The sequence below is a fragment of the Nyctibius grandis genome, chromosome 2 (genome assembly GCF_013368605.1).
Source record: "Nyctibius grandis isolate bNycGra1 chromosome 2, bNycGra1.pri, whole genome shotgun sequence".
In the NCBI taxonomy this organism is placed as follows: domain Eukaryota; kingdom Metazoa; phylum Chordata; class Aves; order Nyctibiiformes; family Nyctibiidae; genus Nyctibius; species Nyctibius grandis.
This window is the reverse complement of record NC_090659.1, coordinates 91,656,997-91,669,521: the sequence shown is the minus strand read 5'-3', so window position 1 is coordinate 91,669,521 and position 12,525 is coordinate 91,656,997. Positions and strand designations below refer to the sequence as shown.

At 43.3% G+C, this 12,525-nt stretch overlaps 1 protein-coding gene across 1 annotated transcript in view; it reads left to right on the top strand.

Moving 5' to 3' along the window:
* Positions 1-12,525, top strand: part of ELF1 (E74 like ETS transcription factor 1) — a 93,978-nt gene that overhangs the window by 448 nt on the left and 81,005 nt on the right. The gene's annotated exons all lie outside the window — the stretch shown is intronic.

The following is a 12,525-nucleotide window of genomic DNA, read 5'->3' as shown; positions in this document are numbered from 1 at the left end:
CCCTCGGGCCGCGGCCAGCGGCGCCCCGTCCCGCCGGGCGCCCCTGACAACTTTCTGAGGAGTTCGGGCAGCGCGTGTGCCGGGGGGTGGTGCGTGCCGACTTCGCCCTGGCCGCCGCCCTGTCTTCCCCGACGGCCGCCTCTCCCCGCCGTCCTGGGGCACCGGCGGCTCCGCGCTACCGGGGCCGGGGCGGCCGCGCGCCCCTGCGCAGGGAGGCCGCGGCGCGTGCGTGCGCGGCTGAGCGGCGGGGGCCGGGGCCGAGGCCGGCGCCGCCCCGGGGTGGCGGGGGCGCGGGGTGGAGGGGATGGGGGAGGACACGGTCTTACACGGACCCCCCCGACCCGTCGGCCCCGCACGGGCCGCGTTGCCGCCCGGAGGTGTTCGTCCGACCGGGTGGCCGGGGCTGGTGAACTGGAGAAGCCCCTTCTCAGCTGCTTCCCCCCCCGCCTCAAATAAAACTCATACCGGGTTTGTATTCCACACACCGTCCCCCTCCCCAGCGCCGTGTGACTGATTTCCCAACGGTACCGCGAAAAAAATAACGTTAATTCACCGACTACAGCTGGCAACTTTTTTTGCTCTAGTCGCACACGAGGGCGGAGGAGAAGCCTGTGGAGTGAGTCATGGGTTTGAGAGGCCCCTCTGGTTGTTTATGGCAAAAACGGGGGGGTGGCTCATTCAACCTGTGGGAAATGAGTGGAATAAGAGTTGCTTAAATTCATAATGAAAGGATAAGGCAGAGGTACCTGTACATACCACACAGCCCCTGCCCCAGCTTGCTATCCAGCAGCCTTAAACGGGGGGGGGGGGGGGGGGGGGGGGGCGGGAAGTAATATTGCGTTTTCCTGAAGGAGGACTTGTGGTCAGGCTGTCATAGCTAGCTGCAGGAGTTATGCATTTGTCAGCATTTCCATTATAAGTGTAGCTTTTATGGAGTTTACAACATGGTTATAAAAATATGCGCTGGGTTGAAACTTGGTCGATGGCCTCTTCTCCAGAAACATCTAAGCAAATTTTGAAATTATTCGGCTTAGATGCGAAGTGGATATCCATGGAAAATACTGGCTTTTTATGTTTCTCTGGACTTTAAAACTTAGCTGCTTACGCACATGGACACATTTACAGCTGTTAGTCCAAAAAAAATTTTTCCCTCTAAGTTCATTAAATTAGGGAAGAGTTTAAAGGCTTCGCCTCTGTCAGCATTGCTCTTTATGCATTGCGTAGCGCAGCAGAAATTCTCTGAAGACTCTTGCAAGGTCCCCGCCACCTCGCGTTAGGGCACCTACCTACAGAAGTGCGGTGGGGCACCGTGTGTCCCCACGGCTCAGACCGTCGAGCACAAGGACAATTGGAACACCTCAGTGCTGCAGACAAGAAGCCGGTATTAAAATGAAGGTGGAATAGGTTAACTTTGCTCTGTGGGATTTATTTTTTTTTCACCGTGTTTGTTCAATTGGTGCTTCTGAGATGGGGAACAAGGACAGTATTTAAGAGGTTTCGTTTCTATACCTCTGTACGTACACGTATCTGGATCCCACGAAACATGCCTGCCACCCAGTGGATGTAGCTGATCTCGGTATAATCTATACATTTACTACCTCTCCACCCTGCCCAGCCCTACCCTGTTGGTAAGTTTGCAAAGCAAAGTGCTCAGGAGTTGTAAAAATGCCAGGCTCCTCTGGCCGCGCTGGACCTGTGCGTGGTGATGGTGTCCGTTGTGATGTGATCTGTCACCGTCCTTCCCGGTCAGCTGCCCGGCTGGGCAGCAGTGAGAAGAGGAGACATGAACAAGGCAGATGATTATACGCAGAGGGAGAGACAGTTTCACGCCTGGAGAATTGGATTTTGCAGCCCCTGCCTTTCCCGTAGGATTTCCATGTAAAGGTTTTCACATGTGGGCTGTTGGTTTTTCTGGGTGCCTGGCCTGAGTCCCTGGGATGTGCTGCGCGGTTGTACTGAACTTGTCCATCTGGGACGAAAGACAATGGCTGTTCACTCTCAACATACAGATGTTTTGTAGGTCTAAGCATGTTAGAAATAAACGTCTTGAGCATCAGAATTGCTCGCTCAGTGTCAGTAGCTTTTTGCTCTAATCTTTTCATATCTTAGTTTCCCATCTTTAAAAAACCATGGATAACAGTATCCTTTATCTTACAGATTACTGTAGTGATGAGAAAATAAAAGAATCTGGGAGAAAAGAAAGAATTCCCTCTGTGGTTTGAAAGTGTGTAGTGGTGCTCTAGAGAATAAGGGCAAAAAGAGCAATTTGTGTGTTAATTATAGCAAACTTCTATGGGGAAAAAGATGTGACCAGGTCAGTTGCAATTAGTGATTGACCTCCATGCGTATAAGCACTAGGAGACGGTTTTAATTACTGTAGGCCACTTAGTTCTAATAATTCCTAAATTCTGCCTTGTTAATCACATTTTTAATACTGCTTTTTGTGTATAATTTCCTAGGTTTTCTTTCCTTTGGGGAAAGAGCTGAAAAGCAGATAGGCCGCCTAGGGTAGCGTACATGTGTCGCCATCCTTCATCGGCTCGATTCCTAATGTAATGCCTGGGACTCTGCTCTTGGAGCTCTCTGTTGAGGATAACTGGTGGTGGTAGGTCGTGGCTGTGGTCTGTGTTGCTGTGAAGACCCATAGGATGGGGCAGGAAAAGGGCAAGGACAAGCAGGACTCCTGCTCATGTCATAGGTACCTGGTGCCAGCCCCTACATGGACAGCCTGGAGCCTGCTGCTGCTCCCTGGCTTCCACCATGGTTATTTGAGCTGCAGCCCTGTCCCGCACGGGCGCAGGGGGAGAAGTTTTTTATTGCTATGGGAATGGCCTGTGTCGTCTGATCAGCATGAGGAGTTGAGAATAATGTGGACGTGGCCTAGCAAATACCTACAGAAAATGGACAAAGTGGAATTTGTGTTTGGATGTTTGACCAAAGGTGGATTTTTCATGGGGGCAGCAAAAGGCACACCTCCAATGTAGCGGCTCCAGCCCTCATGTCAAACCTGTCACCACGAGCTAGAAGGGCGCTGTAGCCTTCCAAGTTTGCCAGAGATTTCTATTAACATTGAGAGACAGCATTTCCCCTGGTCTTGTTCTGAAAACAGCTGAAGTATTTTGGCTGAGTTCTTCTAATCACAGTCTACCTCTTTCTGCACCCCTACCTCAGAGGCAACCCATGAAACAAAATTTAGCCCGAGGTAGACATTCAACTAGGAAAATTTCAACCCAAACAGTTGAAGTCTGGCCAATTTACAAGCAGCTGGAAGCAGCATCTTGTGTTGGAACTGTTCAGCAACTGCCTAACAGGCGGTGCAACAAGCTTCATCAATACTCTGTTTATGTACATGGAAATATGCTGCTGAATTATAATATTAATTAATAGGTTTCCCAGTCAGCTAATTGTTTCTGATTTTTTTTCTTTAATAGAGGATCGAACCTAAAACTCTTTGGTTAATCGTATGAATGCTTTTCCTTGCTCACATTATTCATTGTTGTTTTCCTGGCTGAAAAATTGAAAACTTTAAAATGGAGCCTCTGAAATAAATGACAAGCCAGGACTTACTCGTTCTGAATCTTTCAGAACGACTTAACAATTGTTAAAAGACCAATTTACAGTAGAACTAGAGCAAATTGCTTCCCAGCGTTTTGAATTGTAAAAAACCACATCTCCCAAATTCCTAAGCTATTCATCAACTGTTCTATTGTAGCAGTCTCACCCTATATTGTGTCCCTGATACATCTATTAACTCTGCACTGAAGTGTGAGTTTAAAACAATTGTGCCATGGAGTCACTGTGGAATAAATACCACAAACATTGGCAAAGTTCCTTCATAAATCTTTCTTAGTTTAGAGAGGAACTTAGGCGTGCCTTTCTTCTGTGGGAGTGCAGCTGTTTCTTGTGGGGTCCCCTGGGAGCTGGATCTTGGTGTAAGGCTGTTTAATATCATTATATTCGCAGTTTTAGTGATGATATCTCATCGTTACCAACAGAGTACATGCAGTTTTGTGCATGTGTGGAATGAGTTACTAGTACGGCGTACTCCAAATCACTTTTTAAAATGGTTAGCATCCAGCAGAAGGCATTTTTCATGCAATCAGATACAAAGGAACCAGGAATGCAGTTACACCAGCAGGATAGGAGACTGTCTTCGAACTGGTAATTTGAAAGAAGGCTTAAGAATTTGTGCGGAGAGTCATCTCAACAGGAGTTTTCATTGTAATGCTGCGACTGAAGTGTGGTCTTTGGCTGTATAGCAATATAAATATTGCATTGAAATAGGAAAGTACGTGGCATGAGTAAGATCATGGGAATTCTCTGGTTTTGCTGTCACACGTGAGGAAGGATGTGAAATATTAGTAAGAGCGCAGTGACAAAACTGATCCAGGGTTTGGAAACAAAGTTTCACGATGCAATGAGTTTATTCAGCTCAAAAGAGACTGAGAGGGGAAATGATGCCTGTGTATATTGCTCGTATGTGTAAGGAAAAGACATGATACTTACTTGACCCTACTGAGACATCCAGTGTCTGGGAGCTCAAGTTAGGTATCTTGTACCTTGAAATATTAAGTAGCAGTGAGGGCAATAAAGCATTGTAATGGATTTGCTGTTGCTGGGAGTGTTTAAAGTGAGATGGGGTTTCCTTCTGAAAGATGTGCTTTGGCTTGGCTCAGTGGAGGACATTTCCAGTGCATATAGAGCAGGGAAGGACTGTGCTCTGTTCACTTACATTCTTCCCTGGATTGAGAAAACCAGATTATTTGTAGTGCTTTCCATGTACTGTAGCACATGTTGCTACCTTGGACGAGATTATAATAAAATGTCATGCTTCAGAACTTGGCTGGTTCTCTCTTGAGTTAGGAAGACCATTTTTTCTTGGTGCTTAATTTGACTTCTGGGATTATTATTAATTATTGTATACTATTCACTTTCCTCCAGAGCCTCAACATCTGTTGGCAGCTGGAGACAGGATATCGGGTACTCACCTTCCTCACTTACTTCTTTGTGTCAGTACAGAGTCCCCTCATATTCCCAGGTTGGTGTACAGTCTTTCTTTGCTCAGGATACTGACAGCTATATTCACGGATGAAGAAATTTCCCCTGCCATTAGATGGGCAAGGACATCGCTCACCGTTCAGAATTCAGCTGCTGACGGCTCACAGTACCTGCAAGCCCGCTCTCCCCTTAACCACCTCTCTGCCCTTTGGGCATGCCTCTCCTGCCGCCAGATCTGCTGCAAGCAGACACCAGAGACGGGGAGGGGGGCACACGTGCGTACGGCTTGGCAGCGTAGCTGGCCCCGGCAGTCACTAAAACAACAGAAGTTATGGCAGTGAAATCATTTCGCAACCTGAAACACATGACTGACTGCCTGAACCAAGTTGAAGCATTACCTGCAGAGTTCCTTTTCAGACAGCTTCACAATAAAGCTGAAGGTTTAATTTGGCCTGGGAATTGCACTTGAGCCTAGATAGGTGTGAGATGATGTTTTAGAATTCCATAGTTCATTGTTTTTAATGTAACAGACACAATTTTTCCTCTGGCATCTGAACTAGAATAAATATATTTTAAGTGTTAAAGTATTTCTTTCTGTAGAAAATTTATTTCATTGTACCTTCTCTAGGGTACATGGTACACAAAAGCATGCCAGGATCTGATGTTCAATATTTCACACAGTGGTCTTGATTTGGGCTTTTTCATTCACACTTGAAAATATCCTATGAATGTTTTAAGGTAACAAATTGCATTTTCTATACAGGATGACAGTACTGGAAGTTTTCCTGTTGAGAAGAACTGAAACATGAGGAGCCTAAGTTCCTGTAAATCAGTATCTTTAGACTTCTTGAAAACATGCATGTAAGTATTTCCGCTTACTTGGAAATACTTAAGTGCTGAAGTACTCCTCTCAAACACAATTTCTAAAAACACTTTCCTCAGCTGCCTTATTGAGATGTGCATGTTTGAGAAAATAATGAGAGTACAGCCTTCTAGGGTTTGGCTCATATGTCTGTCGCTACGTTCATTAGAGTTAATGATGATGCTCTGTTGATTTCCAGGAGATACTGGATCCAACTCACTAATAAAGTACAAATCAGGTTGGATGTTTTCAGTTTTTAAGAGCTCTAGTCAGATTATTTAATAAATTTCTTCTCAGAAAATGGCAAAATCAAAGAATGAACAGTAAATTTTGAATCCTATTTTAATGTTCCAGTAGTTGGATAAAACTTGGGTTAATATGGAGATGATAACGAGTATCACCACACGATCTTTTGACAGTGCTGCCATGGGTTGTAGTTTCCTACCTCGTGACATCTTGCTGTGTTTGTAATATTTAGTGAGTTTTATTCCCTTATTGGTTGTGAAGTGAAATGGTGTTTTAGGCTCAGATTAAAATTTACAGAATTGTTAAATGACCTATGTCCGTCTCAAGGACATATCAAATTTGAACAGAATACTGTTAAATGGCTGAGCTATATAACTGACTGTTTGTACGCCTAACAGCACAAATTGTGTGTGTGTAGGATAATTATGCACCCAGACAACCAAACTAACAAAGGCTAGAAATAGTAGTAGGACTGAGTCCTCTGCCGCTTTGGTTTTCTCCCCTCACTGATGCCAAATGTAACTCTAATTGAGATAGTCAAGTTAGGTGTTTTTATTGAATGTATTATTCTGTACCTGCCGTGTGTGTGCAAACTTCCCACGCAGTCCCTAGTCCAGCACATCTGTGGCCAGTGAAGACGTAATTTTGCCTGCTCCCCAGAATTAGTTTAATTTCCTTCTTTTATTTATGTGTGTGTACAGAAATTCCAGTCTTTTTTCCTCCATTAATACAATAGTGACATTAAGCAGTTACAGGGTCTGAACTACCTGGTCATACAGGCTTCGATGAAATTTGATGATGTGTTTCAGCTTGTTTGACCTTGTTCTGTGACTCATTTATGTGTCATATATACAGGTAGGAAACCGAGCACGCTCCGAGCCCTGGCAGAAGATTGCTCACACGGTATCTGCTGCCGCAGCTTCTCTTTCAATGTCTGCTGCTTGGAGAGATGCTGCCGCTGCGTCATTTCCAGCAGCTTGCATGTTAAGCGTGTATCGGATGCTTTTGGGGTGTGCTTGGGCTCTTCAGGGTGGAAAAAAGCTGGTGGTTGAGAAGTGGAAGTGCTGGTGGGAAAGTTGTAGGATCTGCAACTTGCTGCAGACCTTCAGAGACCTTTTTCGGGCAAGGGGGAATTGAACAGCATCCTTGCATCTGTTCTCTGCTCTTTAATTTTGTTAAGAGGGGGAATTCAATGAGAAATTGCAAGGTCTCTTGTTGATCAAGGTCTGACGTTGATCAACAGAATTAACAGCGGATACGTTTGTTTTGAGGGAAGCTGAAAGAGCGCACTTTGTCACCAGTTTAAACTATCGAAGAGTTGAGAAGGTTATGCTACCCTGTGGCACAGGATTTGCTATTTTTTTAAGATAAATGACAGGGGAAGTGGTATTGTGGGTAAAAGGACAGCAAGACTAGTCAGAAAAAGGATGGTGACAGTACTTAGTGTTTATATACTACTGTAGGAACTGATCCAATGTCATGATTCTCACGTGTTACCTAAGGAACAATAAATCTCTAGGAAAAGAGCATAGTGCAATGAAGTTTCAGAAACTTCAGTATTTTGCGGGAGAACAACTGATTGAAACACGAAAAATGTGCAAACTGCGTAACTGAGTACAGATGACTGGATTGATTCATGCATTAAAATATGTTTCACCTCGAACCTAAGGAAGACTGTTCCTTGTCTTCACGCAGCCATTTGTGCTGAGTGAAATGACAGTGGGAGACAGTGAGCCCCAACACCTTCTCGGCCTGGACCCTGGGCCTCCTCCCTCCCGTTCTGCTTCCTGGGGTGTAGGAGAACGCAAGAGAAATGAAGCAAGTTACCAAGCTCCAGAAGAAAGTCTAGTGCTTGAATGTTTCTAGCAGTAATTTCTCCAAACAGACACACTACCTCAGAAAAATAACTTCAATGCAAATTGGCCTTCAGGCAGTTCTTGCAGAGTGCTTTTCCTTGCTCTCCCCGCACATCCCCCTCACATGTGCACAGGGGAGAAATACCTAAAAGGTGCAAAGGCACTGGATTTTTCATGCTGTCACTAGAAGTGGCAGTTTGCGTCCCAAGGAGGAACAGGGCTGTGGCGTGTGTAAGAAGCACCGGACACTTGGCCTTCGTGCCCATGGCTGCAGTGGCTACCACTCTTCTCCATCGGTCACCCCCAGCAGATTGTCACTTCTGCCAGCATTTCCTGCCGCCCTGAACACAGGAACCCTTCTGTTGCTGCCAAAATTATTTTGCTGAACTTACACAGTTTAAACAGATTTATTTCAGTTGAAATGGAGTGGGGAGCTTCTGTGGCAAAGCTGAGGCAGGTTCTGATAACTGTACTGAGAACCTGCTGGGGGGTGGCTTGAGGAAATTAGTGGTGGGTTAGTGGAGACAGTGGAAATGAGATGTGTCCGCAGTCTGTTGAACTGTAAAGTTTTCTCTAGCCTTGTGCCGGCAGACTTGTGCCAGCATTTTACTTTTATGTTTCCTTCTGGGAGAGGGGAATTATACCCACATGTAATTGTGTGCAGAAAATAGGTCCCCCAGCACCTGCTCACCTCCACTGAAGTAGTGCTGAGCTTTTTTCTTACATATTTTGGTATCTATCTGCTCTGTGCAGCTGTCTTTCACTGGATGCGTTTTCAAGTGAAACTTTGATCTCGAGCCATCCAAAACAAACCTTTAGGTTTTCCTAGTTGAACAAACGTTATGGGTTAACAGATTTAGTCTTTAAGGTTTGTAAAAATTTTACTAAGGCTTTTTCAAATTCAGTTTTCAAATGTTAATGTTACAGCGTAGTAAAACCTTTCAACCATTACAGGTGTAATATTTTAATGAATGAATGAACTGGCTTCTGACCATAAATATATTGCAGCCAAGATGTTGAGAGCCAGAAATATACTTTTATATTCTTGGCAAATAACGGTTTATGAAAATTTATGTTAAATATTTTTCATTTCCTTGTGATCAAATTCACTGGTATACTTTTATCATTTTTGTACTTTTTCAGGAGGGCAGGGGGTGATTGCATCATTATGTACCTCATTCAAGTTGAATTATTGCAAGTACATTCCCTAAAGTCTGATCTAGCTACTTGCTTTGCTTCTGGACGTAGTTTCTGGGGCAGTCTAAAACAGAGGTCAGACAGCTGAACTGTCACAGCGTGTTTTCAGGATGATGTTTGCTTAAGAGGTCTCCATATTTTTTCTGTGAGAAAACCAACACATTAACTTGTGTAGGTGTTGTGTTTTGTGCTTCTGAAATAAAACCTGTATCAGAAACGGAGGTTCATAGTCTCCGTTTTATCATTGCTGTGTGATGAGCAGCTGCAAGGTCAAGTCATACATGCGGCTGTTACTGTGCAAGCCCCCTCGTTATCTTTACTAGATGATGGGGTTTTTGTCTTTTCCCAAATCTGTACACATTTGTGAGAGAAAACTACTTGTTTCATGTTTTCCTGAACGAAAAAGGTAATTACAGGGAATTGCCTTTATTGTGGAGAATTAGTGACAAGTACTGTGTACTTCTTCACATACTTTAAGACTCAGACTAGGTTCCACATCTTAGGTCTTTGCTTCAATACCTGTCAATAATATTGCTTACTTTTCTGAATTCTCTAATCCTCGCTTTTCTTGTTTTGGATTGATGTCAAGGCATGTAGCGACATTAAATACAGTTAGAGACCGCATAGTTCTTTGGAGATTTTGATTTAAGGCATGTGGTGGATGACCATATAAAAAAATCCTTTTTTTCCTCTTTTTTTTTGAGGTGGAGAGGGATCAGTTATGTACATGTTCAGATTTAGGTTTACATTCTATATATATTATTATCACACTGAGCAGTTGTGTTCTTACAGGTGTTTCAATAGGCACAAGTATTTGTGCAGGTGTGGTTTAAGGGAGAAAATGCATAATTCTGGTTCTTTCGTATAGCACCGCATTCATGTTTGCAGAATGACTGCATTTCAGCAGAGGAAGCTATTCTAAATGGGAATTACTAGGAAAACCAGTGAATTTTAATACCATGTTAAAGAAATTTGAGGACTGATGTGAGAAGGTGGCTTAATGAACACTGTCACTGGTACTTTTTTTATATGTGTGCTCCCTCTTTCTTATCTAGTCAGGTTTCTAAATCATGTTCTTCATTTTTTTTAGTAAACTGAAGACTAGTAGAAATAAAAATCCTGAAGGTGTTTTTTCAGCATTCTGGGGAAAATCCTTTCTTGAGATTACTTGTTTTATCTGCCAGAAGAAGAACCTGCTTACCAGTTTCAGATATGCAGGTGAGGAGATGACTACCGTACCTGGATTCTAGCTGGAACAGGGTCACAACTTGGGTGGCTTAAAACCAGAGGTCTCTATGCTTTTGCTCTGTGGAGCCACTGCAATGAAATTCTCCATGTTTATTCCAAAATGTATCTTGAACATTCATTCATATGCCTGAAGAACAGGGAATAGAACTGGGAATGAAAGAAAGTAAAACAAATTAGGGAAGGAAATAGAAGAACATAGATCCAAATTAGTTTTCTCCTTCTAACTGTAAGGGTACGAGCCAGGGAAATGAGACGCAGAAGAAACTGTGAATAGTCCCACTGATAAAATTGTGATAATTTAAACTACTATAGAATAACTGGGAGCTAGATCAGTGCTTACAGAAGAATGTTGAGTTGAATTCGTTACCCATAGTGAGAAATTTAAATTCCTCTCACCCAACTTAGCGTGTGGACATTTGTTTACTGAGCATTTTTCTGTGTCCTTTTTAAGAACAAAGTGTTAGCTCTTACTGAATGTGAGGAAAATTGACTCAAATCTGAACGCTGCTACCAAATAATGTTGAAGAGCAATTATCTGTAGTTACAGCTTAGATTTCTTTCCCTTCCTCTCCCAAACGTGTTAGTGTGATGTAGTTTTGAGGAGATTAAGAGCATGAAGCGTGGACAGGCAGTTTTTTCACCTAATTAATGATCAGATTTTCTAAGTGAGTGGTAGCCATCAGTGAAGCACCAGAGCTTTCCCAGTTGGATATGACCAAGAGCTCAAGCTCAAGCTCTCCCAGTTCCTTTTAGACAGTCTGGGCTTACTTTGCTGTTCTTTACAAACAGGGAGGAAGGTACAGAAAGCCCTGAGCAACTCTGTGGGGAGTCAGATGCTGTTGTTAGCTTGGGATTGGTGCCGGTGATCAGACCCAAGGGGAAAGTGATGGGGAAACTGAGGCAACAAGGCCCCATCAGTGATGTGGGGGAAAAGAGTATATGAAAGAGTAGCCTGCCACCAGCTCCATTTTATCTCACTAGTGATGTTTGGATTTTTTCCAGAGGATTTCAAGTCTTTATACCTTTGGTGTTGAATAAAAATGAAAATAAATGGATGATGAGGAGACATCTTTTTGGAGCTTGTACAAGCACAGCTAGCAGAAGCGTCTTTCTGCTCTGCTCAGAGTCAGAGAGATGGTGTGGATGAACAAGTGTTCAAGGACAGGTTGGATTTTGAGCAACCTGATCTAGTGCAAGATGTCCCTACCTGTGGCAGGGGGAGTGGACTAGATGATCTTTGAAGGTACCTTCCAACCCAAACAATTCTATGATTCTGTGATGTTGGATGGTGTGTCAGAGAGGAACTTTGTAACAAAACCAAACCTGAGTGCGCCAAAATGTATAGGGGGTGGAATACAGAAGCAAAAAATGTCCAACTGTGGTGTTTCAGATTAACTGAGAGATGTCAGTCAGAAGTCCTCATAATTCCTTTGCAGTGTTCTTCTGAATATGGCTTCCATCACACCGGAAGCTGTATAGCGTATGTTTAGCCATATACTATATTTATATACAGCCATATAGTCTATGTATATATACACCATATACATAAGTATACTTCATATAAATATAATGACTTTGGGAAAAGTCTTGATACTTGGGAGTCAAAATGTTAACCAATTTATAATGGTGTCTGCTTATTTCTCTGCTTTGTAATAGCATATTTAAGTTATCTTCAGGGTATTGTTCTTCAGTTACAGTCTTGTTTTGGCTTTATTCTTTCAAGTGTCTCTTGGACTGAGGCTTGACAATATTTGCATAAAATTGAACCTTTTACGGGTCCAAGTCAGGAGAGATAGGGAAGGATTTAATTGTGTATTTTGACCTTTCCCATAAAATGTATAGGACTTTAGTAACTTGACTTTGGGAATGTTTTGAATACAACATCAAATGAAGTCATGAGTGGGATGGTCTTATCCTCTCCCCTCCCACTCATGGATTAAACCTCACCTAACACAAGTCTTCTCATCCAGAAATACTGGCATCCAAATCCCATTAGCAGAACTGACTTTGCAGTAAATGTCATTCCCTTTTTATTTAAGACTTGTGTGGTTACGCCAGTAATGATGTTCTGCAAGGTGGAAGGCTGATGGGCAAAGGGGTGAGAGCCTGGTTATAATT